Here is a 27,324-nt window from a genome sequence, read left to right as displayed (position 1 = left end):
TCTCTACATTAAACCAAGGCTGGCCCAGCACGGCTGTGGGTCACCTTTTGATCCATGTTTCATCCTATTAAGTAAAGTGTTAGAATCTTTTCTAACTCCCTGAACTGTAACATTAAATTTGGAATCTTGCTTCATGGACTCATGTAAATACATATGACCTTATTCAAATTTTTTAAGATTTATTTTATTTATTTGAAAGAGTACAGAGAGAGAGAAAGAGGGAAAGAGGGAGAGAGAGAGACACACACACACACACACACACACACAGAGTCAGAGAGGTCATTCATCTGCTTTTTCACACCTCAAATGGCTATAATGGCTGGGGTTGGGCCAAGGCAAAGTCAGGAACCAGAAACTTTTTCTGGGTCTCCCACATATGGAGGGGCCCAAGCAGTTGGATTGTCCTCTGCTGCTTTCCCAGGCCATTAACAGGGAGTTGGATTGGAATTGGATCAGCCAGGATTCGAACCAGCACCAATATGGGATGCCAGCACTGCAGGCTTAACCCACTATGCCACAGTGTCAGCCCCAGCCTGATCCAACTTAATGAACCTTCTGTAATTAATCTACATTCTCAATATCCATTACTACACATTTTCCTCAGATTTCTGTTTGTGTAATTCACAATTTGTATATCACCTTTACGGACTTGCAGGTACTTGAGTATAGTTATAGGTCTAGAAACAAAGAGGATGATGGGGTGTGTTGTGAGGAGACTTTGCATTGTCTTCAAGGCAAGTCTCTCAGGGAAGTCATTCCAGCTTTCTCAGTAACTGGAAGGTGACCCTCCTAAGATGAGGGTAAAGAGGTAGCTCCTACTGGGGTGGAAAGGCAGCTTCCATAGGCAAAAATGACCCAACAGAATTTAGGGACTTAACATTCCAAGCTGTTTCAGAGTCTTCCCAGACATGTCCTTTCCAACTTCCAGAGGCCCATTTCCCATGTGTTCCTTGGCCACAATGGCTGAAGCTGGCTGGATCTGAAGCCAGGAGCCAGGAGCTTCTTCCATGTCTCCCAAGCGGGTGTAGGGGTCCAAGCATTTGAGCCATCATCTACTGCTTTCCCAGGTGCATTAGTACAAGGCTGGATTGGAAGTGGAGCATCCAGGTCTGGAACTGGTGTCCATGTAGGGTGGCTTTACCAACTACACAACAGCACTGGCCCCAGGAAACTTTTTTTAAAGTTGAAACAAGAACTAGCACCTTGTGTGTATGTGTGTATGTTTCTTCTCTTTTTATTTTTTGGTTAGTAAGCAACCAGAAAACAGTTCTTGAAACTTTCTTATAATAGAAGATAACCTGGTGACTTCATCATTTAACAGTGTAAAGATAAATCAAGTCTTATCAGATTGCACCTTTAATAAAAGTGTTTGAGCAGATGTTGCTGCCTAAGTGGTTAGCCCTCTGCCTGGAGTGCCTGCATCCTCTGAGTGCCAACTGGAGTCCAAATACTTCCATTCAGAGGCAGCCTTCTGCTAATGCATCCTGGGAGGCAGACGGTTGTAGTTCAAGTGCTTGAGGCCCTTTCACTCACATAGGAGATGTGGGTGGAGTTCCTGGCTCCTGTTCAGCTTGGCGTAGCACTAACTGACAGGGAATTTGTGAAGTAAAGCAACAGGTAGAAGATCTCTCTCTTTGTAACTATGCCTTGTAAATCTATCATAACAAAAAAGAAAAAAGGTTGATCATTTTCATTAATGATCCAATTTAAAATTTTTAACAAATTTAATATATTTTACATTGAACATTATTTTACTGCTTGGATGTATATCTGAAAGTGTTCTGAAACACTTGAAAATGATATGAAAGGAAGTATTGATGGAACATGTGTAAGTGAAACAGAGCCATTTTCCCTAAAGGTTCCATCTCAAGCCCCATCCTGGTCTCTCCGGGACCCAACCTGGCTTACTAAGAGTCAGGTGACCGAATGGCCCCTCCATAAGTGGCAACCCCACCCCAACTCTAACAAGATTGACTGTTCCCATTCCCTCACCCCTGTGAGTCTATAACAAGGTCTGCTTTCTGGCCCAGGCTCTCTTCTTCTCCCTCTTCCTCCAGCCTGTCGGGTTTCCCTACATCAATAAACCCTTTTCATTATTTGGTGTTTGGTGTGTTTTGTGGTGGCTTTACAGTGGCATAAGCCTCAGCCATTCTAGGTTCTTGCCTGAAACTAGATAGAATGCCATTTTACCCCTTGCCCCTGCCTTCTTTCAAGAGACCAGTTCAGTCTCACACCCTGTATTGTTCCCCACCCCCAACCCCTGCATTCTTCCCCAGGTTTGAAAGCCCACAAAAAACTTGAAGAACCTGTAAGGAGGAGTTCACTGGGTCTCTTGGTCACTTGGGCCATCTTCCACTGCTTTTCCAGGAGCATTGGCGAGGAGCTGGATTGGAAGTGGATCAGCTGGGACTCGAACCAGTACCATAGGAGATGCTGGAGCTGCAGGCCAGGGCTTTAAAAGCTGCACAACAGCACCAGTCCCCAGTGCATGTCTTTTATGTTAAAGTGACCTTGAGATAAATTTCTGGGCCATATAATAATGGGCCACCTGAGAGTTCAGGGCCCTCTGACTGCTCTCTCCAGTTGTCTGGAGCTGAAGCTGGACTGGGCTGGGCTGAGTCTGAGGGCTGTGGCTGTGTGTGTGGGAGGGAACAGGGTCTCCCTGCAGCTCTAGCCCCTCCCTCCCTAGGAAATTCCTGAATGTTAGGAGGTGGCAGGGGTCTTGTCTTATTCAATTTGCTTACAGTTGTCTCAAGGAAGTGGCTCAGATCCTGACACTTAATTTGTATTGAATAAAGTTTGATTTCTTCTGTCTTTTCATAATAGTTCCCAGGCCTTAGGAAGTCTCAGTGCTGGGCAGGGGCAGGTGGTGCCTGAAGGGGAGGGGCTGAGGGCACTGTGAGCTCTAAGCAGGTTGTGCTGCAGCCACTCCCAGGGCAGCTGTGGTGCTGTCTCCTGTGCTGGGCTCATGCTTACAACAGGGAGCAAGGTCCACAGGGCAGGGCATTCCCTGCCCAGGCTGCTTCTGCAAGCTTTCACTATAGATGGTGGAAGGAGAAGCAGGGGCTGGCTCTTCTGGCTGGGAGGTCCTGGTGGGGCCCCAGGGCCAGGGCCTCTGCAGAGGCTGCTGTGCCGGTACCACCTCTGCTGCTCCTCCGGTCTCCTGGGAACCCATTACCACTTAGAGCTTAGGAATCCTGGACCTCCAGCATTGGATCTGGAAAGCAGGGTTTGTGGTTCCAAGCTCAGTGCAGGTGCAAGCTCCTAGGGTGGATTTGCAATCTGCTGGGCTCTCTTTACGGAATTATCTGGAGATGCTGAATTTAGACATTGCAAGAAGTCACAGCCTTTCACAGCTGGGAACAAAAAGGAGCAGGTAAAGTGGCTTTCAAGATGCCTGTGGGTGAAGAGGAAGAAAGCAGGGGGCAGGTGGCTGGGAGAGGCGGCTGAGGATGTGGTGGGGCCAGAGTTGTGTAAAGGGGACGGCTGCATAAAAGTCTCACTCCAGGAAGACCCAGGACAATGTTAGTGAGCACTCATCCTTCATTCACTTCTTTCAATTCTATTTCTCAAATATGTAATAGGCCACATCCTGTTATAATTGCATATAGTGATTGCACCAATACAAAATCATGTACCTCTCATTGCCAACTTGGAAGAAAGCTGCCATTAAGAACATTTGCAGATATGGGAACTGAGGCCAAGAAACTCAAGGACCTTGCCTCAAGTTGTGACACTAAGAGTGGCCGAGCCTGCAGGCAGCCCATTGAGGGGCCCTGGAGCCTGTCCTCCCCAGGATAAAGGCTGCCTCTGCTTCCTGCCCACAAACAGTGGGTGATTCAGGGATTATTTTTTTTCTGATCAGGGACTGTTTTCTCTGTGGCCCTGCCTCCCAGCAGAATCCTTAACTGTAAATGCAAAAATCTTTGAGTGTAGAGAGAGTGAGGGTTCACTTGCCGGCAGGAACTGGCCTGGGCACCTGCTGAATGTAGGGCCAGGACTTGGGCCCGTGGAGTAAGAGACTGGGGGTGGGATTCAAATTCAGGTGAACGCCACAGCCACAGATGCCACATAGGTGCTGGGCCTCTGTGACAGGCAGCACAGCCTCCATCAGGTTGGATCTGTCTGTGACGTTTCTCAAGGCTCACCCAGGTCACAGCTGGAGCTACAGAGCAGCAGGAATGCAGGAGGTGGTGAGTGCATCCTTCATGGCGAGCAGCCTGTCTGGGCCTCTGTCCTGGGTAGGGTCAGGGTGGGGGTCCCTGAAGCTGTGTGAATAGTGGAGAGATGCAGCTGTGGTTTCCTTCATAGGCTCCTGGAGCTGAGAAAGGAAAGGTCTGGTTTTCTAGGCAGAGGGGCCTCAACTGAGGGTGGGCAAAGAAGGGGCTGTATCTTCCCAAGCTACCCTAAGTGTTCCCAAGCACCACAGTCTTCCCAGAAGGGATAGGTAGAGCTAATCTCACATTTGTTGCAGCCATCAGGATCCTGCGTGGACTCCACACTGTTGTGTGCTGAGCCTGTAGGGAAGGCTTTGCTTTTGTTAGGGCTGGCAGCGAGGCCCTGGCACTGGTTCCCCAAAGAGGGGTTTGCGCTCTGGTGAAGTCCTGTCTCCTGCCTGCTGCCTGCTGGCCCTGGCCTCCTCCTCCCTGCCTCTCTCCCCAGCTCCGAGGACATGGAGCACGGCTGCCGCCCCTCTCTGCTCTGCAGTCTCCCCTCCCTGCTTCTCCTCGCCCAGCTGCCCACGTGGGGGTCCTCAGGTGAGTGCATCCCTATCCCTCCCCCTGGAGCCTCTAGGATGAGGTTGGCGGAGGCCCATGCTCTAGAAAGTTGGTGGTGCTCTCCCAGTCACTGGTTACCATTAAAATTTAAGAAGAGTCACTCAGCCATAAAGTGAGTGTTAGGGATCCTGACAATTGTCAAGGATGTTTTGTGGGTGTTTTAGTGTCAAGTATCAATAATTTGAAAATACCTCTCCCTTCACGTTTGCCTTCCCTCCTTTTTTGGCATTCTGAGAATTTATTTGCTCATTTATTTATCCCCCCAATATTAATGAAATATCAACTGAATGTTAGGGGCTGTTCTTTGAACACAACAGATAGACCTACCTGTGTCCAGGCTTTCCTTCCAGCAGCAGAATTGAAGGAGATGAGTGATGGGAAATGAAGTAGGACAGGAATGTGGATCGGGTGTGGGCAGCGGTCATGTTCAGAGAGGTGGGCAGTGTAGAGAGTGAGATGGGAACAAGGATGTGGAGGAAGGGCTATTCTGTGAGGACCCCCAGGGAAAGACATTCCACGGGGGCAGCCAGTGCCAAGCTGGCAGTGTGCCCGGTGTGAGGCACCTCAAAGGCAAGCACTGGCTGGAGCAGAGGCAGTTTGGGAAAAGAAGCAAGAGTTGGGGTCAGATAATTCCTGGGGTCCACCCTGTTTGGTCTGCGGGACCCTGGGTGAGGGAGCTAGGGAGTGAGGGATGGGCTCTGGGCAGAGTAGGGATGTGGTTTAGCTCAGAGATTAAAATGATCACAGTGTGGAAGTGGGGAGAGAACAGACACAGCCTTCGTCTGTTGCCCTCCTCTGGGTGAGACGACGGTGGCTGGAGGGGGTGGTTGGTGGCTGTTCTGAGGCCCGTGGCAACTTGTTCTGCACAAGAGTCCTGCTGCGACCGTGTCAAGGCCTCAGAGGGCCCAGGGTGAGGAGAGGATAGAGGGTGGCTTGAATTGTCTTCAAAATTTATTTATTAATTCAATAGAGTGAGAGAGAGAGAGAGAGAGAGAATCTTCCATCAGCTGGTTCACTCCCTGAATGGCTGCAATGGCTGTGGCTGGGTCAGACTCAAAGCAGGAAGCTGGAACTCCATCTGAAGTCTCCCTTGCAGGTGGTAGGGGGCCAAGTTCTTGGCTGTCTTCTTCTGCTTCCCCAGGAGACTTAGCAAGGAGCTGAATCAGAAGTGGAGAGCTGGGACTGGAACCAGTGCTCATAAGCGATACCTGCATTTCAGGCAGTGCTTTAACCTGCAGTGCCACAAAGCTGCCCCATGAACTTGCTGCGTTAGCCAGCAGCAAGTCCAGCTTCTTTGAGCAATGAGGGCAGGTGTCTAATAGAAGTAGCCTCTGAGTCTGTTCTAGTGCACCTAGAGTTCAGTGGAGGATAAAAGGATGGGCAGAAAAAGTCAGCTTAGCAATGGAAGTGGGCAGTTTCCTGGGTTGACTGATCCAGGAATTCTGAGGGAGGCCCCAGGTGAACTCCTGGATTAGTTTCCAGGCTGTCCTGACGCTGGCAGGTTAGAACTGTGGTTCTCATAGTATAGCTCCTGGATCAACACTGTTAGCTACCCGAGGACTGCTCTGAAATGCTTAGAAACTCTTGGGCCTGCCCCATACCAACTGAATCTGGAGCTGTGGAGGTAGGGGCCCAGTAATCTGAGTTTTACAAGGGAAGGGATTTAAAAGAGAGGCAGGGACAATAAAGGCAGATGCCCAGGAGTGAGTGAGGTGAGATTAGAGGTTCAGGATGGAGTCCTGGGGTCAAGTTCCTGCTCCTGGTTTCTCTGGGCCTCAGTCTTCCCATCTGCACAGTTGAGGAGAAAGCCCCCTACTCTGTGCCCCCATGGGTCCCAGGGCTCTTTCCCCTCCTTCAGGCCACGCCCTCCCACAGAATCTCCAGAATGGAACACAGTGACTCCCCTGTAGTTGAGCCACACCCAGACCCTGCTGAGGCCCTGGGCCAAGTGGAATCCAAGGTCTCCACAGCTCCCCTCTTGCAGGCCTGGGCTCTGCCCCTCAAGTGCACATTGAAGGGCCGGAGCAGGACGGGGTCCGCGTGGTGTGCAAGCCTCGGGCTGGTTCCCGAAGCCCCAGGTGCAGTGGACAGACCTCAGCGGGAAGAAGTTCCTGGAGTTCTCTGAGGCCCATGCCCAGGACGCAGCAGGGCTGTTCAGCGTGGAGGCGGCTCTGGTGGTGAGAGACAGCTCTGCAGGGAGTGTGAGCTGCTCTGTCCTCAATCCCATCCTGGGCCAGGAGAAGGCGATGGCCGTGTCCTTCCCAGGTCGGTGCTGCTTCTCATCCCTGGCAGGGCTTGGGAGGTGGTGCCGGCATCCCTGAGTGTGTGGGGTGGGCCTGGGTGCTCCCCTGACTGGGTCTCTGCCTGGGCAGCAGAGCCCTTCTTCCCGCAGGCCTCTCCCTGGAAGGCAGCTTTTATTGGGTATCTGACGGTGCTGGGGCTCCTGCTCTTAGGGGCTGGCTGCTTCTCCAGGAGAGAGCACTCTGCAAAGTTGCTTGCAAGACAGAAAAAAGATTATTTTCGCCAGGATAAGGAGCAGGAAATGGAGCAGTTGCTGAAGGCCAGAGGTAGGAAGACAGGGGCAGCAGCAGGTGCTGAGAGAGACAACCTGACACGATTTGAATCTGTGGGCTCTGCTCTCCATAGCGAGTGATTGTGGAGAATCAGAGGACAGCTGGAGACGTGGAGATGTGCGTAGATCTGGAGTGAGAATCTTTCTAGGGTACAGAAAAGGTCTTTCCTGTGGGTTCTCTAAGCACATCCCTTTCTTGGGCACAGGAGTTCATGATGCTTCACTCTTTTTCAGATGAGCTGCAGGCAGATCTTGGTAAGCTCTGCTCCCCCTCCTGAACTCTCCGTGTCCCTCTGTGGAGGACTCTGGGTCTCAGCTCACCTGTTCCCTGTGTGCTGCTTTTCGGGTTGGAGGAAGGCAGCTTACCTGGCTGGTGAGTGACTCTCCAGATGTCCTATGGTCTCCTGTCCCACCTGTGCCCAGATGTCCCCTCCTTGTTTCTGTCTGGGCACAGACATGTGGAGCCCTCCTTGGTGCAGCAGTGGCAGCTGGTGGGAGGCAGAGCCCTGCTTCTTGCTCTCTCCCATCTTGGTGCTGTTTCCTTTTCATGCTTTAAGACCTGTGTGCAATGATGGGCCATTGAGTCAGCCTTGCATCCTGGGTCTGTTTCCACCCTGGGCTGTCCCCAGCTGAATATTGCTGGAGTTTCAGCCTCCAGTGCTCTAGCTCTTGGTCTGCACAGGAAACCATAGCCAGATGCACTGAGATTCCATGAGAAGAGAGAGATGAATAAATGGGGTCGTTGAGCTTGGGGGTGTGATTTCTGCCCCCTCGCTACTCATGGGTAGCAATTCCTGTCCTGTTCCTCAAAAGTGGAGGAGGAGAGGACTGGACTGCTGACCAGATGTGGGATGTGATAGGATGAACTGGACATTTCTCAGAATAGTGATGTTTCTCTCTAGACTACTTTATCAGGGAATGTTTGATCCCTTTGTCCCTGGAGCTGATCTCACATTCATGTTCTTTGTTCTTTTCCTCTTACTTTAATTTCCCCATTGTTCCCCTGCCAGGAAATACCATACAATAATTAATTGCTACCAACATGGAGTAATTTGTTCTTTTTTCCACTAGATTGTCTTCGCACATAGTTTTTGGTCCTGATCACAGCACTGAGGAACCAGTGACACAGGAGACTTTGTGTGTTTTGATACACAGGGTAGCAAGTTGACAGCCAAAGTCACCCAGCAGTGGGGCAGGGGTGCAACTCAGCTGTCCTGCAGGCTTCCTGATCTGTGGTCAGGGAGTTTCCCACAATCCTCTGCTGTCTGCACTTGCAGGAGGCCCCTCCTGTGCAGCCCCTCTCCTCCTGCAGTCTGACCTTCAGCACAGAGGGCAGGCGAGGGCTGAGCAGGTGGTGTGGCTGTGGTCTCACCAGCGTGTGTTTCCTTTCAGCCTGGAGGAAGGCGCAGCTGTATGCTGGTAAGTGATGCTGATGGCTCCTCTGCCTCCCTGCCCTGCCTCTTCCCTGCCCCTTCTCTACCTGTGGACTCAACCCCAGATGGGCTGGGCATCCTGGTCTCCTTGTCAGTGTTGTAGCCTCCATGGGAAGACAGCAGGGGCTCCTCCATGGGATCACAGCTCTGCTTCCATTCTGGGCCCTTTGTCTACTGCAGGTCACTGTTAGGGATAGCGACATCTTCTTAAAACCCCTGTTCAACTGACCCTTGTCATTGGTGTGGTGACCATTGAGATGTCAGCTGTGAGGAGGGACTGGAGCAGTGCAAATACTATGCAGATAGCCCACTTGCATTACTTGGTTCATGGTCCCATTCCTTTTCAGTGCCAGCAAGTATATGTCTTTCTGATCCTGCTTCCATCATCGTATAACTTTCTCTGACCACAAACATGTTGGCAAGGTTCTACAGGCTCATTTGATTAGATTGGGCCCACCTGGATAATTTAAAGAACTATCTGCATTTCAAAGTCCTCAATATTTTGGTATTTGCAAAGCTCCCTTTCCCAGTGAGTTGACTTAGTCACAGGTTGTACTGGTTAGCACATGGACATCTTTGGAAGTCATCTGCTAAGTTCTACCCTGCCCATTGTAGCATACTCTCTTCACCCATGGTTTAGAGGAAACCCACAATTCCAGCTTAATCAGTTCTCTGTAGGTAAATGGAGGGGCTGTAAATTTTGATTTCCTCAATTTATCCTCAAGAAAATTTAGTTTTCAGGGTGTTATAGCTAGCAGTTTAAGAAAGCACAAATTGAAAGTGAAATCTGGGCAATGACTTTGTATTCAGGTCAGTGTCCAGCCTCTCAGTCCTGGGATGTTAGCTTTATGTTCAGCATTTGCAGGAAGGCTGCTACGTGCAACGTGTGTGTATGAGTGTGTGTGTGTAAGACACAGTCCATCAGCTAAATGTATTCCTGCACATTTCCCCCATCACTCCCACATCACTGTATCAAAAGAGCAGCTGGTGAGCTGGCGTGTTATGTCTGTGAAGCTCTCTGATATGAAATGTGTGGTTCTCTTGTAGACTGGAGGAAGGAGCAGTTCCAGGCCTGTAAGTAACTTTTTGTGTTCTTTCTGAGTGCTTCCTCGTGTGGTTCCTATGGCTCTGGCATCTCCTCCAGTTCTCTGTGGTGATGCAGATGCTGGCACCCTCAATGGTGGTGGGTGGGGCTGAAGTGAAAGGAATGATCTGGGGATGGTCCTCAAAGTCTTTGTGACACATTTGAACCTCAAAAGTGCTTGGAGGCCATGGGCTTGTGTCCCAGTGTCCTTATCTCAGGGGCCTTGCCCCTCTCCCACGAAGCTGGGCAGGTCTGGAGGTGGTTGTACAACCTTGAAATGGGGCTGGAAGAGGACTTGCATGATTGGGAACTCTCTCTACAGGGTTTGTCACTCTGGATCCGGACTCTGCACATTTCAACCTTGCCATCTCTCCTAAAAGGACAAGTGTGACCTGGAAGGACAACTGTGTGGGCTCAGATGACATCTGCAGTGTGTTGGGCCTTGAAGGCATCATGTCGGGGAGATCTTACTGGGAGGTGGAGATCAGGAGTGGGAAGGGCAGAAGGTGGGCTCTGGGGGTCTGTAGGGAGCATGTGACAAGGACAGGCAGGTATACAGAATCCCCAGATACTGGGTTCTGGGCTGTGGGGTGGATTTACAGTATCTAATTTGCCTGGACTAACATGCCATCGCTTCTATCCCTTAGACAGCATCCCTGCAGGGTAGGGATTTTCCTAGACTACAGCAAAGGGTATGTCTCTTTCTATGACATGACTGATGGGTGTCACATTTTCTCCTTCCCCCCAGCCTCTTTCTCTGGAACCCTCTTTCCATACTTCATGCTTATGGAAGATGTGGCCCTGAGCATCTGTTCCAAAGTGGAGGAGTCTGAGGAGCTCCCTCTGCCCCTTAGAAATTCTCTTTCTTTGGAGGAGGCTGTGAGGCCCCTAATGGAGGGGCTCAGCTTGCACTCTGGAGTTGATGGTGCACCCTCAAGGGCTGAGTCTCCATTACATCCCTGTGCCACATAGGGCCCCTCACTGCCACTGACTCAACACTTCTTGGGGCTGCAGGTTCCCTATAATAAAAATCTCCACAGTAAGTCCTGCAAGGCCATGGAAACTTCTCCAGAGGTTAAGATAATTGTTGATTCATGTACCGTGTTCAGACAAAAGATAAAGGTTGATGTTATTTGAACTGGCTTAGGACAGGCTGAACTTTACTATGAAATAATTGTTTTTGGCATTAAAGGTATTTCATGGGTTTTAAATTCTCTTAGGATGTGAATGGGGCTGAGGTCTGAGTTATTGTGCCCAACAAATGAGAGTTTAATTATCTAGCTTGATTCTGAGCAGAGGGACAAAGAAGATGATGGTAGTCCCAGGTGTATCCTGGGGGGATTTTCTGTATTTGATGACAATAATTTCCATGAAATTCCAAAAATTTCCATGGAAATGAATGACTGATATAATCACAGTGGAAAGGAATATTATGGTCTACCTTGTTTACTTTCCTTTCTGGAATGGAGGAAACACATGTGCTTTTGGATACCTCAGTAGCTTTTTATTACTGGTGAAAAAATTGTGTTAATTCAGGGATTGTGAATGGACACGAGGTTGGATTCCTCTTTGGAGTCAACACTAGCTGTGGGAAGAAGAGAGCTGCTACCAGGGTAAGCAGTGAGTAACTGGGTAAGATGAAGTTGAAGAAGAGAATTTTCAATGGCAAGTTCAACTGTAGGAAGGCTTAAAGTTTTGCATGGTCAAATGCACTCCCTCTTAGTACTTCCAAGTCCAACAGTCACAGTGAGTGGAAAACCAGAGCAAACCAAAAGCAGTAGGAGTACTGAGGACTCTGACTCTTCCAGCATGGAGCTGTGTTCACTCTGCCACAGAGAGAACTCTGCCCAGGAGAGGACACGTGCTGCAGTGGTCATGATGCTGCCTGGGTTTCCCACAATCCATTTTGGAATGCCTGGGTTTGAGTCCTGGATCCACACCTCATTCTAGCTTCCCACTAATGCACACTCTGGGGGAAGTGTTTCAGCTAAGATGTGAATCCTGGGAGCTTATTCTATCAGTGACAAAGCATGAAGTTGATGAGCAACAAGAAGGCAATTTTAGTGGAGTGTTATCGAAAGAGTATCTTAACCATCATCTGCTGTCTCCAGGAATGCATTAGCAGGAAGTTGGATCAGAGGCAGAGTAGCCAGGACATTAGCCAGGTTTCTGATATGGATTGTAAGGCTTATCCCTCTGCATCACAGTCCTTGTCACTTTTTCTTTTAAATGAAGTGATGTATTGTGTATTTTCTGAAATCTGAACATATGCAATGCTTTTTTGTCTTTGCTTTTTTTTTTTTACTTGTACATATCTTCCATCATCAACAGCGGGTGTCTTACTATATATTCTGAGACCCTTCTCTAACTGGCTGAGGTTCTCTCTCCTTTCTCCAATATTTTCAAGTATCCTTTCTACCCTTGTATCTTCAATTACTCTATGTGAACAGACAAGATCTCATCTTACTTTTCTCCCTACCAGCTAAAAAACAAAGACACATACCATGGCTTCACTTTCTACTTCTCAACACTGCACTTGGCTGCAGCACGGCTCACTTCACAGGCACTCCCTGTTAAGTTATTAACAACCCTTGTATTGCTGCAAATCATCACCCACATCCAGGTGAAGACTATTATTAGACCCTCTTGTGCCTCCTCTCAGTCACCATCCAGATCCAGTAGTTATTCCATCCATTTGACTATTAAAGTCCTCCTCGGTTGAGAACATCCTTGGGTGAGCATTTGCATGAAATAATAATATCTTCATTCTTGACCCATTAAGAGATATTTGTCCACATATCCTTTCCACAAATATTCTTGTCACAAATTTTTCAAGAATCTTAATCTTAGACTAGCATTGTGGTGTAGCAGACTAAGCCACCATCTGCAACACCAGCATCTCATATGGATGCTGCTTCAAGTCTAAGCTGCCCATTTCTGATCCAATTTCATACACCTATGTGAGAAACCCAAATGAAGTTCTTGGCTCCTGGTTTCTTCTTGGCCCAGCCATAGCCATTGTGGGCATTTGGAGAATAAACCAAGGAAAAGAAGATTTTGTGGTCTCTCCACCTCCTCTCTGTAACTTTCAAATAAGCAAAATAAATCTTTAATAAAAAAAACACACACTTTCAAATCCAAGGCCATTCCCTCAAACTATTGGCCACTTCCTCTGAATTGGTAAATAATCACATGACTGGTTGCTTCTCCTTCCAAGCAAAGTGGACAATCAATTCTGCCCACTCTAAGGGTTACCCTCCACTCTTCACTTTCACTGATGTCCCAGGAAGGGGTGGAGGTGCTGCAACTGTATACTTCTGTGCAGTGCCTTCGTATGGTACAGGACCATTTATCAACCAGGCAAGTATTCCCATCCTCTGATAACTGATTTTTTTTTACAGGCAGAGTGGACAGTGAGAGAGAGACAGAGAGAAAGGTCTTCCTTTGCCCTTGGTTCACCCTTCAATGGCCGCCGCAGCCGGCGCACCACACTGATCCGATGGCAGGAGCCAGGTGCTTCTCCTGGTCTCCCGTGGGGTGCAGGGCCCAAGCACTTGGGCCATCCTCCACTGCACTCCCTGGCCACAGCAGAGAGCTGGCCTGGAAGAGGGGCAACCAGGACAGAATCTGGCGCCCCGACCGGGACTAGAAACTGGTGTGCCGGTGCCGCAAGGCGGAGGATTAGCCTAGTGAGCTGCGGTGCTAGCCTAGATAACTGATCTTATGAAACTCACCATGGGACCATAGACATAGACTGGATGAGGAAAGGTAATACTGTATACCAGAAGAGGGGATCATGGATGTTTGGTTCATGTCTTCCTGGGAATGATCTCTCATTAAAAGTACCCATTCAGTTCCTAACATTTGTATAAGAATTTTTGTGCTAGATAGTCAAATCTATCACTTTTATTCATTTTAAGAAAAGTTTTTTTTAGGATTGATTTATTTATTTGAAAGTCAGAGTTTCACGCAGAGAGAAGGAGATGCAGAGAGAGAGAGAGAGAGAGAGAGAGGTCTTCCATCTGCTGGTTCACTCCCCGGTTGGCCACAATGGCCAGAGCTGACAGGAACCTGTAGCTTCTTCCAGGTCTCCCACGTGGGTGCAGGGGCGCGAGGTCTTACTCATCTTCTACTGATTTCCCAGGCCATAGCAGAGAGCTGGATCAGAAGTGGAGCATCTGGGACTTGAACCAGTGCCCATATGGGATGCCGGCACTGCAGGCGGCAGCTTTATCCACTATGCCACAGCACTGGCCCCTCAGAAAAAAGTTACTTATTAACTTTGCTTATTTGAAAGGCAGAGGGAATGAGGGAAAGAAGGAAAGAAGATGAGAAGGAGGGAGGGAGAAGAAGGGGGGATATATACGATGATTTACTCTCCAAATGCCTACAACAGTTGGGGCTGAGCCAAGTTTGTTGTGAGTTCATTCAGGTCTCCCATGTGGGTAGCAGAGGCCCCACTATTGAGCCATCACCTGCTGCCTCCCAGAGCATGCATTAGCAGAAAGCTGGAATCAGGAGCAGAGCCAGAACTCTAACCTAGCACTCTGTTATGATATACAGGCATTCCAGGCTGCACCTGCTGCCAGTCCTAATATTTTGTGTGTAAATGAATGTTTACTATACTTCAGTGAAAAAAATGGGTGGATGTAATAATTATTTTTTAAAAATGCAAAAAATGAACATTTTCTATAGGTCTTTTTTGCAGTTTTTAAAAATTTTTATATATGTCCAACACCACGGCTCACTAGGCTAATCCTCTACCTGTGGCACCGGCACCCAGGGTTCTAGTCCCAGTGGGGGCACCGGTTCTGTCCCGGTTGTTCCTCTTCCAGTCCAACTCTCTGCTGTGGCCCGGGAGTGCAGTGGAGGATGGCCCAAGTTGTTGGGCCCTGTACCTGCATGGGAGACCAGGAGGAAGCACCTAGCTTCTGGCTTTGGATCGGCGCAGCGCCGACCGCAATGCGCCAGCCGTAGTGGCCACTTGGGGGGTAAATCAACGGAAAAAGGAAGACCTTTCTCTCTGTCTCTCTCTCTCTCACTGTCTAACTCTGCCTGTTAAAAAAATAAAAAATAAAAAAATTTATATAGATTTTGGGTATTTCATAGATACAATTCTAAGAAGATAATCATACTTCCCTCCATCCCTCAAACATCCTCCTTCCATTCTTTATTTTATAATTTAATTTTTCAATAATATAATTTAAATTTATAATCACAGATTTAAAGCACCACTAACCATAATGCCCAAATATTAAAACGTAGAAATACCACTGTTCCACAGGACTTATATACAAGGTTGTAAACAATACTCAAATCATAAAATGTCAGCTTCATTCTTATATATATATATAAAATTCTATTTGATATTAACTACCACATATAAGAGAAAAATGCATGATATATGTTCTCTCCTTTTTATCAGTTATTATTAGCAGACACTGGTCTTATTTTTGTGATCTTTTTGACACTTAATCCTATATTTATGATCAGTTATGAACTTAAACTGATCACTTTCCAACATGGGAAGTGGGATACACGTAGAATGACCAATGCCCTAAACAGCACTCTGGCCTCAGAATCAGCCCTTAAGGCATTTAGATCTGGCTAAAAAGCCCATGAGAGTATTTCAGGCATGGAAAGCCAAGACACTGTGGCAAAAAATGAGCTACATGAAAGATCTCTGTGATTGAGATCCCAGCAGAAAGAATGGGCCATCAAAAAAGGAGGTACCTTTCTCTTAAAGGAGGAGAGAACTTCCACTTTGATTATGGTCTTGTCTAAATAATGTTGGAGTTTGTGAACTCAAGAGGCTTCCATAGCCTTGGCATCTCATGACACGAGCCTTGGTTGATTACTGATATCATAAATAAGAGTGTCAATTGTTTAATCAACAATGGAAGTCACTGTGCACTTGCTCCCCCTGTAGGACCTCTGTCCTTAATGTGTTGAGAATTAACAGTAAAACTACTGCTCAAACAGTACTTTATACTTTGTGTGCTGGTATGGGTGCAAACTGGTGAAATATTTACTTAGTATAGAGTTGATCTTCTGTATATAAAGATAATTAAAAATGAATCTTAATGAAGAATGGGATGGGGGAGGGAGTAGGAGATGGGATGGTTTGTAGGTGGGAGGGTGGTTATGGGGAGAAGAACTGCTATAATCCAAAAGTTGTACTTTCAAAATTTATATCTATTAAATAAAAGTTTTCTATAAAAATGTATGATATATACATCTTTTTGAGACTGGCTTTATTCACAAAGAATAATGATTTCTAGTTGTATCAATTTTGTTGCAAAAGACGGTTTCATTCTTTTTTACCACTGCATAGTCATGTAGTATTCCACAGTGTATATACACTACATTTTCTTTATCCAGTCATCAGCTGATGGACATCTGAGCTGATTCCATATCTTAACTATCGTGACTTCAGCTGCAATAAACATGGGGGTACCAATCACTCTTTCATATACTGGTTTCATTTTCTTTGGGTAAATTCCCAGGAATGGGATTGCTGAGAAATCTTCATACTGCCTTACAAAGTGGCTGTACCAGTTTACATTCCCACCAACAGTGGATTAGCGTATCTTTTTCTCCACATCCTTGCCAACATTTTCTTTTTTTTGGATGACAATCATAAGTAGGGTGAGGGAAAACCTCATTCTAGTTTTTATTTGCATCTCCCTGGTGGCTAGTGATCATGTGTCTGTTGGCCATTTGTATTTCATCTTTTAAAAATATGTGTTCATGACCTATGTCCATTTCTTAACTGGAATGTTTGTATTGTTGTTGAGTTTCTTTAGCTCTTTCTAGATTCTGGATAGTAATCTTTTACCAGTTGCATAGTTTGGAAATATTTTCTCCTATTCTGTCACTTGAATGTTTCCTTTGCAGTGTATAAGCTTCTTAGCTGGATGTAGTCCCATTTATCTATTTTTGCTTTTACTGTCAGTGCTTCTGGAATATTTTCCAAGATGTCTTTCCCTATATCAATTTCTTACAGAGTTCATGGAATGTTTTCCTGTAGTAATTTGATGGTATCATGGTATCAGGCCATAGACTTATTTATTTGACCCACTATGATTTTTTTTTTTTTTTGCTTATAAGGTGTTAGGTAGGTGTCTGGTTTCATACTGGTTTCATAAAACTTCCCCAACACCATTTGTTAAAAAGACTGTCGGCTGGTGCCGCAACTCAATAGGCTAATCCTCCGTCTTGCAGCGCCGGCACACAGGGTTCTAGTCTGGTCGGGGCACCGGATTCTGTCCCGGTTGCCCCTCTTCCAGGCCAGCTCTCTGCTGTGGCCCAGGAGTGCAGTGGAGGATGGCCCAAGTGCTTGGGCCCTGCACCCACATGGGAGACTAGGAGAAGCACTTGGCTCCTGGCTTCGCATCAGCGCAGTGCACTGGCCACAGCACGCCGGCCGCAGCGGCCATTGGAGGGTGAAACAATGGTAAAGGAAGACCTTTCTCCCTGTCTCTCTCCCACTGTCCACTCTGCCTGTCAAAAAATAAATAAATAAAAAGACTGTTCTTTATCCAGGGAATGATTTTAGTTCCTTTCTTTAAGATTAGTGGTTATAGGTGTGTAGACTAACTTCTGGGGTTTCTATTCTGTCCCAGTGGTATATATATCTATTTTTTTTTTGTCAGAATCAGGCTGTTTAGATTATAACTGCCCTATAGTATGTCTTGAAGTCTGGTATTATGATACCTCCTGCTTTGTTTTTGTTGTTTAAGATTGTTTGGCCCATTCAAGGTCTCTTGTGATTCCACATGAATTTCAGCATTATTTTTTCTAGATCTGAGCAAAATGTCCTTGGTGTTTTCACTGGGATCACTTTGAATAAGTAATTTGCTTTTGGTAGTATAGACATTTTGATGACATTAATTCTTCCAATCTACCAATGTAAACAATTTTTTTCCATTTTTTTTCTCCTATTTCTTTCTCTAGTACTTTGTGATTTTCTTTGTAGAGCTCTTTTTATCCTTTGTTAGGTTTATTTCAAGGTATTTAAAATTTTGTTGCCATTTTGAATGGTTCTGACTCTGCAAGTTCTTTCTCAGCATTGTTGTGTATACAAAGGCTATTGATTTTTGTGTTTATTTTGTAACCTGCAACTTTGCAGCACTATTTACTGCTAAAACTATATTTTCCTCCATGGTATTGCATTTATTGCAAAAGAATCAGCCTTATATCTGTACGTCAGTATTAGGTCATTCTGGCTTTTTTAATTTATCTGTACACATCTTCCTAGATTGATACCGCACTGTCTTACTTACTGGACCTATAGAGCAAGTTTTTGAAAGCAATCGAAATAAGCCATCCAAATTTCTTATTTCTCAAAACTGTTTTTTTCTATTGGTTATTTTTTATTTTTTTTTAAGATTTACTTATTCATTTGAAAGAGAGGCAGAGGCAGAGAGAGAGGTCTTCCATATGCTGGTTCACTCCCCAAATGGCTCCAATGTCTGGAGCTGTGCCAATCTGAAGTGAGGAGCCAGGAGCTTCCTCCATATCTCCAACATGCGTGCAAGGGCCCAAGGAGTTGGGTCATCTTCCACTATTTTCCCAAGCCATAGAAAAGGGCTGGATCAGAACTAGAGCAGCCAGGATTTGAACTGGTGCCCATTATGGGATTCTGGCACTGCAGGTGGTGGCTTCTACCCACTATGCCATAGTGCTAGTCCTACTATTGTTTATTTTATCTATTACAATTCTTAGTGTTTGGCTCTCAGTTTCTCCCAAAATCCTTCTGGAATTTTGATTGAGATTGTCTGGATGTATAGTACAATTCAGCAAAATTGACATATTAAAATATTGAGCCTCATGTTTCTGCAGATTTTTCTATTTTGGAATTTCATAAAAGTGGAATAATACAATCTGTAAACTTTGTCTTACCATGTTTTTAAAAATATTTATTTATTTATTTTAAAGTTGGAGTTAAAGAGAGAGGGGAAGACATACACACACACACACACACACACACACACAGAGAGAGATCTTCCTTCCACTAGTTCACTTCCCAAATGGCCACTATGGCTGGAGCTGGGTCAAATGGAAGCCAGGAAGCCAGGAAACCAGGAGCTTCTTCTGGGTGTCTTTCATGGGTGCAGGGGCCCAAGGACTTGGGCTAGCCTCTGCTGCTTTCTCAGGTGCATAGGCAGAGAGCTGGATCAGAAGTAGGAGCCTGGCGCCGCGACTCACTAGGCTAATCCTCCGTCTTGCGGTGGCAGCACACCGGGTTCTAGTCCCGGTCGGGGCACCGGATTCTGTCCCAGTTGCCCCTCTTCCAGGCCAGCTCTCTGCTGTGGCCCGGGAGTGCAGCGGAGGATGGCCCAAGTGCTTGGGCCCTGCACCCTATGGGAGACCAGGATAAGTACCTGGCTCCTGCCATCGGATCAGTGTGGTGCGCCGGCTGCAGTGCGCCAGCCGCGGCGGCCATTGGAGGGTGAACCAACGGCAAAAGGAAGACCTTTCTCCCTGTCTCTCTCTCACTGTCCACTCTGCCTGTCAAAAAAAAAAAAAAAAAAAAAAAGAAGAAGTGGAGCAGCTGGAACACAAACAAGCACTTGTATGAGATGCTGAAGCCTCAGGTGGCAGTTTTACCTGCTATGCCACAACACTGGCCCCCTGTTTTATTATGTTTTAGAGGTTCTTTCAAATTGTGTAATATCTTAGTACTTCATTCCTGTTTGTGACTGAATAATATCCTATTACATGTATGTTGCATAATTTGTTTATTGATCTGTTGCTGGACATCTGGACATTACTATTTTGAATGTTATGAATAGTGATGTTGTGAACATATATGCTTTTGCACTTGTTTGAGTGCTTATTTTCTTTTTCTAACTTTATATATTTTTATTTCATTTTTGCATTTTAAAATTTTATTTAAAGAATACAAAATTCATAAAATTAATATATACAAATTGAGGAATATAATGATTCTTCCTATCCTTCCTTCCTCCCACCCATACTCCCATGCTTTTTCCTCCTTCCTCTCCCATTCCCATTCTTATTTTTTACAAATATTTATTTTCAGCTAACTTTATACTCATAACATTAGCCCTTCACTAAGTAGAGGGATCAACAAATAGTGTAAAGAAAAATTTAAAAAAAGCAAAAATCAAAACCAAGTGAACAAACAAAAAACATTGTTCCTCAACAGCAAACACAAAGGCTGTTCAAATCATGTCATCATAAAGTATCAATTTCACTCCTATATATTACCTTTTAGGTGTGGTGTAAGTTACCACAGATTAGAGAGAATATATGGTATTTGTCTTTTTGAGACTGGCTTATTTCACTAAGCATAATGGTTTTCAGTTGCATCCATTTTGCTGCAAATGACAGCATTTCATTTTTTACCACTATATAGTATTCCACAGTGTATATATACCACAATTTCTTTATCTAATCTTTAGTTGATAGACATCTGGGTTGTTTACATATCTTAACTATTGTAAATTGAGCTGCAATGAACATAGGGGTACAGGTAACCCATAGTCCCCTGTTACTATTGTATTGGAGTCTATATCTCCCTTTAGATCTGTTAACATTACTTTTAAATACCCAGGTACTCTGTAGTTGGGTGTATACCTTTATTATAGTCACATGTTCCTGTTGATTTGATCCTTTAATCATTACATTGCACCCGTCTTCATATCTGTTAACAGTATTTTTTTTAAAGTTTTTTTTTTAAAGTTTTCATGTTAAACTCTGTTGTCTGATATTAGGATGACTACACCTGCTCTTTTTTGCTTTATGTTAACATGGAATATCTTTTTCTATCCTTTCACTTTCAGTTTGCATGTTGGTAACATGTGTTTCTTGTAGGCAGCAAATAGAGGGTTTTGCTTTTTAATCCATTCAGCCAGTCTGTATCTTTTTTTAAAATTTTTTTTAACTTTTATTTAATGAATATAAATTTCCAAAGTATGGCTTATGGATTACAATGGCTTCCCCCCCATAACGTCCCTCCCACCCACAACCCTTCCCTTTCCCATTCCCTCTCCTCTTCCATTCACATGAGGATTCATTTTCAATTCTCTTTATATACAGAAGATCAGTTTAGTATACATTAAGTAAAGATTTCAACAGTTTGCTCCCACACAGAAACATAAAGTGAAAAATAATAGATGATTTTTTAAATGATGATGAAATCAGATCAGACCTATTGTCATGTTTAATCCCAGTGAGAGTCAAGTTGGGAATTGCTGATTTCTTCTTTTTTTTTTTTAAACAGAAGATCAGTTTAGTATACATTAAGTAAAGATTTCAACAGTTTGCACCCCCATAGAAACACAAAGTGAAATATACTGTTTGAGTACTTGTTATAGCATTAAGTCTCAATGTACAGCACATTAAGGACAGAGATCCTACATGAGGAGTAAGTGCACAGTGACTCCTGTTGTTGACTTTACAAATTGACACTCCTGTTTATGGCATCAGTAATCTCCCTATGCACCAGTCATGAGTTTCCAAGGCTATGGAAGCCCCTTGAGTTCTCTGACTCTTATCTTGTTTAGACAAGGTCATATTCAAAGTGGAGGTTCTCTCCTCCCTTCAGAGAAAGGTACCTCCTTCTTTTGAAGACCTGTTCTTTCCACTGGGATCTCACTCACAGAGATCTTTCATTTAGGTGGTTTTTTTTTTTTTTTTTTTTTTTTTTTTTTTTTTTTGCCAGAGTGTCTTGGCTTTCCATGCCTGAAATACTCTCATGGGCTTTTCAGCCAGATCGGAATGCCTTTAGGGCTGATTCTGAGGCCAGAGTACTGTTTAGGACATCCGCCATTCTATGAGTATGCTGAGTATCTCGCTTCCCATGTTGGATCACTCTCCCCTTTATTTATTCTATCAGTCTGTATCTTTTAACTGGAGAGTTGAGGCCGCTTACATTCAAGTTGACAATAGATAAGTAATGACTTGACCCTACCATTTTTCCATAAATATTCCTATTGTTTACTTTGGGTTTCTTTTGTACTTTTACTGGGGGATTTTCTGCCTTCAAATTTTTTCAATAATGATATCTATCTTTCTGTGTTTCTGTGTGTAGCACATCCTTAATCATCTGTAAGGCTAGATGAGTGGTGACAAATTCTTTCATGTTCTGTTATGGAAAGTCTTTCTTTCACCTTCATTTTAAATGAGAGCTTTGCAGGCTACAGTATTCTGGGTTGAAAGTCTTTTTTTTTTTTTTTCTTAAGACTTGGGCGCTATTTCTTGCCATTCTCTTCTAGCCTATAGGGTTTTTGATGAGAAGTCAGCTATGAGTCTAATTGGAGATTTGGCAGTAATCTGGTGTTTCTCTCATATACATTTTAGAACCTTTTCTTTATGTTTTACTGTGGAGTTTGACTACAGTGTGTTGTGGTCAAGATCTTTTCTGGTCATTTCTTTTAGGAGTGTTATGTGCATTCTGTATTTGGATGTCTCTTTAATTTTTCTCAATTAGCAACATTTCTGTAATTATTTCACTAAATAGGCCTTTCAGTCCATTCTCTCTTTCCACACCTTCAGGAACTCCTAAGACCCGTAAGTTGGGTCATTTGATAGTATCCCATAAATCTCCAATAGTGTTTTTAAATTTTCTAATTTCTTCTTTTTTTTTGTCTGAATGAATGATTTCCAAAGATTTGTCTTCCAGCTTGGATAGTCCTTCTTTTGCTTCTCTAAGGCTGTTGTTAAGGCTTCCCACTGCATCTTGTATTTGATCTACTGAGTTCTTCATTTCTAATATTTCATTTTGATTTTTCTTTAAAAATCTCAATTTAATTGGAAAAATTTTTGTTCATGTCTCATATGGTTTTCTTTAGTTCATGGATTTGCTTCTGATTGCTTTTGAGTAATCCTATGATTAATTTTTGATTTCCATTTCTCACATTTCCTCCAGCTGTTCATCTTCACATTCTAATAGTTGTTTTGTTGCTTTGAGGTGTCATGGTGTCTTCTTTATTTTTGTTTCTTGAATTTCTGCATTTATTTTTAGGCATTTGTGGAGTTAATTGTTGTTTTTTTTTTCTCTGATGGCTTTTATCTTTGAGCTGTGCCCCTGTGTCTTAGTGGAATGTCTGTACTTTCAGTGAACAGCACAAGGTGTATGGTGGGTGTGGTCAGGGAGCTCTGGTCAGTGCCCCAGGGTGGGGCAAGTACCCAGGGTGACATCTTAGTTGGGCTTTGGAGCTCTCCTCTTATTAACAGAAGAGGCAGGGGAATGGTCACCTCTGTGTAATCATGCCCTCATCTCTCCTCCAAGCTGAGCATTGCCTGGGTGTTAGTTCCCAGTGTGTTCAACAGTCATCCACACTGCCATATGAACCACACAAGTGATCTGTGCAGTTATCTCACTGTGAACACAGTTCCCATTGCAATGAATTACTCTGGCAACCAAAGAGCTCTGAGAATGTGGCTTTATACCCAGAGCTTGCCCACACCCCCTCTATACCTTGCCCCCTCTCACGTATTCACAGTATTTTCACAGTTTCAGCACACAGCTCTCCCATGATCAAGGAGTGCAGGAGAGTCTGCTCTGTGCCACTAGCCTGTCCTGTTCATAGAGAGACTGAGAGGTTCTCAGAATCACTGCCCATGCAGATAGAGCCCTATCCTCCAAGTCAGACTCAAAGTCAGTGGGGAATGGATTTTTTCCTCTGGTAAAATCCCTGGATCTCAGTTGTGCACATAACCTGCCTGCTGCAGTCCCACTCCTTTCAAAATTGTGCTTGGTGCATTCAATAGTCCCCATCGGTGGCACTTCTCTTCTGTCGGATGGCTCCCTCTTCCTGCCTGTTGCCAGGTGGGCGCAGTGAACCTGGTATTGTTGCCCAGATGACAAGGTGGAGACAGTCCTTGCCAATTGACTCAAGCTGCCATGTTTGGCCCTGCAGACAGGATAGAGACTGCCCCTGCTAGTTGCTGGGTGCACACAGAAGAGTGAAGCAGCTGCTGTCTGCTTATATCCAAAATGGCGCCAGCCCTCCCAACAGCTAGCCATAGGGCACTGGTGTGGAGGTAGAGAAGAGGAGAGAGAGAGACACTTGATTTTCCCCCATTCTGGGTGAGCAGTTGCCCTGCTTCCCTGAGGATTCTGGCCAGAGGCAAAGATGGTGCAGTCCACTAGGCTCTCCCTCCAGCTGTATCAACAGTGGTGGAGGCCTGTGCAGTCTGACCTCACCTTGCTCATCAGAGTGGGCTGCTGGGTCATTCGTTTTGTGTTCCTGTTTGTTGTTGTGTGTCTGTGTCTTCCACTCAGGTGCAGACCATTTCCACTGCTTTCGCAGGACCTCCCACTGAAGTTTTTCCTGCAATTCTCCCCTGAGAATGCTCCTTCTCCAGTTTTGTTCCTGCTCAGTTCACTTGGCCTAAGGCTGACTTTCCTGTCACTTTCCCTCATCTTGCCACTCTCAGGTCTTACTTTTTTTTTTTTTTTTTTTTTTTTGACAGGCAGAGTTAGACAGTGAGAGAGAGAGACAATAAGAAAGGTCTTCCTTCCATTGCTTCACCCCCAAAATGGCCGCCGTGGCCGGCGACTGTGCTGATCTGAAGCCAGGAGCCAGGTGCTTCCTCCTGGTCTCCCATGTGGGTGCAGGGCCCAAGCACTTGGGCCATCCTCCACTGCCTTCCTGGGCCAGGAGGAAGCACCTGGCTCCTGGCTTCAGATCGGCGCAGTGCAGCGGCAGTGGTGGCCATTAGGGGAGTGCACCAACGGGAAAAAAGGAAGACCTTTCTCTCTTTCTCTCTCTCATTGTCTAACTCTGCCTGTGTGTGGGGGGGGGAGTTCTGGCCTTTCTCATTGCCCGGACTGCTGAGGTATTCCTAGAAACACCTGTAATTCTCTGGGGCTTTCTTTCCAGCTCCTCTAAACTTTTCCAACTTCTACCCAACCTGCAGTTCCAGAGCTCTTTTTCCATTTTCAAGTATTTTCTCATAGCAATGTCCCATTCCTCAGGACGCATTTCCTATCTTACTTCTTTTCAAATTGCTAATCCTGGGTAAATATAAAAATACCTAATCCTGGGTAAATATAAAAATAGGAGAGATTTATTTTATTTGTGGTCCTGGGATCTGGAAAGTCCCAATAGCCTGGCAATGGCAAATGGACTGATTTCAGAGCTTATCCCAACACAGGAGACCTGACCCTTTCCCATGAGATAGCATTAATCTTATCGTGAGGGTAGGGCTCCTGTGAGATAACTGCCTTCCACTAGGCCCCACCTTTTAAAGGTTCCATCACCTTAACATTTCTGTGCTGAGGACCAAGCTTCCAGCACATGGACCTGTGAGGGAAACACACCACACTCAAACGGCAGCAGCGTCTGTTCCATTCGTGTCTTCTGAAACTAGGAAATAATTACAGGATGGGTTTGGGTCCCACTGGACCCACTGTCATAGGGACCTGGTCTAAAACTTCATTGATCACTTCCCCTCCATAAGCTTTGTTAGCTCAGACGAGCTGTATTGGGTGGGGCCACAATAATGTACTGGATCTCCTAGACCTCAGCGTCAGTTCAGAGCCAGTGTCGGTAGTTTCTGCACGATCTGATTCATTTACTTTTCCTTAGTTGCAGTTACTCTGCCAAAAGGTTGCAAGTCTCTTTGGAGAATGTGAGAGAAAAATGAACAGTATACATTTTTGGCAGGTGGAAAGGCAACTTCTGTGGGAAAAAAAAAGACCCAACAAAATTTAGGGACTAAGTATCCCAAGCTCAATCAGTCTGCCCACACACACCCCTTTCCAACTTTCAGGTTCCCATTTCTTTCCAAACAATGCCTTTTATTTTTACAGCTGATACAGTTTGGGGTCTAGAATTTAATTTGTGTTTTAATTAAGACACTTGGAGGATATGAATCTGAGTTTGATTTTCAGCAATCTCAGCTCTGCAGGTGAGGAGATGGGGGTCTGTTTCTGGGACATAGAGAAATTTTTAGGTCATTTGTGTGACATTTGATCTGGGATTTCAAATCCATGAGTGTCTCTTTTTCTTGCTCCAATTTGTTCAATACCTTTAGGAGCAATCAGTCAGACTCGTTAGTTTGATAAAAATGTACAAGCATCATACACATGATCACTGGGGTTCTCCCTTCTTGTAAGTGTTTGACTAGGTGTATCCAGTGGTGATATTTTGTGTATGATGTCATAAACTATTAGTGCAATTTAAAATCTAAAATCTAATCATTCTGGAGAGCTAATTTCTGAAACCCCAGAATCAATTCAGAAAATTCATCCTTAAGATTTAGTTTTTCTACAACAGTTCTGGGTAACAAAATTCATCAGTTAGGGTTTTCCCCCTATCTTCTCTTTCCTTTTTCTCCATTTCTTTCACCATTTTTCTCAATGGTTCCCTCTATTCAGTTTTATTATTTATTTTTGCTGATTTATTAGTCTAATAAAATATATTACATTTTTATAAAAGATTTATTGATTTGTTTGAAAGACTTAAGAGAGCCACAGAGAGCCACAGAGAGACAGAGAGAGAGAGAGATCGTCCATCTACTGGTTTATGCCCCAGGTGGCTGCAATAGCCGGGGCAGGGGCCAGGAGCTTCTTCTGGGTCTTCTGTGAAGTGTCAGTGGCCCAAGCACTTGGGCCATCTTCTGCTTTTTCCAGGCCATTAGTAAGGAGCTGGATTGGAAGTGGAGCAGCTGGAACACAAACCAGTGCCCCTATGGGATACGGGAGTCACAGGCAGCTGCTTTAACTGCTACACCAACGCCAGACCCATAAATTTTCTATAAGACTGTTTTCCCCCCTCTGGCCTTATTCCTTTACCTGTATATATCTTGGGTATTGGGTGAGGTTGATTTGTGCTCACCTTTCAAGGAATCTCAGATTTGGAAGCAGGTGGATTCCCATTTAGGGCATGGGCGGGCAGGGGTCCCAGGCCAACAAGGCTCAGCCAATGATCTCTGCATGGGACTGGACAGACCCTGAGGACATAGGGAAGTGTCTGAGCCACATTTAGGTGTAACTGTCAGTTACGGGGGTGACTGCCTGGACTGAGGGTGTGGGGAAGGTGCAGCGACGGAGAGCTCTTCCCACCTGAGGAGCAGACGGCAGGATCAGCGTGGGGTGATGTCTACTGGGGCTCTGCTCGGCAGGTTGCCAGATCAGAACTCAACCCACAGTCAGGTTCATGCTGATTGCAGATCTGAAAGAAGAATTTTTAGTCAAAACTAAAACAAATCCACCTGTGTGTATGTATGTGTGCTGCTTCTGCTTCTTTTTCTTTTTCTGGCAAATAAGCAATCAGAAAACAGTTCTTGAAAGTTTCATACAATAGAAGATAAACCAGTGGGGCTGGCATTGTGATGTAGTGGGTACAATTGCCACCTGAGACCCTGGCATCCTATATGGGCATGCATTCATGTCCCAGCTCCTGCACTTCCATTCCAAGTCCCTGTTAATGGCCTGGGAAAAGCAGCAGAGGATGACTCAAGTATGTGGGCCCCTGC

At 45.2% G+C, this 27,324-nt stretch overlaps 1 pseudogene; it reads left to right on the top strand.

Moving 5' to 3' along the window:
* The first annotated feature begins 4,672 nt into the window (after positions 1–4,672).
* LOC138849878 (butyrophilin subfamily 3 member A3-like) lies at positions 4,673–11,097 on the top strand (annotated as a pseudogene).
* The last annotated feature ends 16,227 nt before the right edge of the window (positions 11,098–27,324 follow it).

The sequence above is a fragment of the Oryctolagus cuniculus genome, chromosome 5 (genome assembly GCF_964237555.1).
Source record: "Oryctolagus cuniculus chromosome 5, mOryCun1.1, whole genome shotgun sequence".
NCBI classification, from domain to species: domain Eukaryota; kingdom Metazoa; phylum Chordata; class Mammalia; order Lagomorpha; family Leporidae; genus Oryctolagus; species Oryctolagus cuniculus.
Note: the sequence above shows the minus strand (reverse complement) of the source record. Positions and strands in the feature narration are given on the sequence as shown.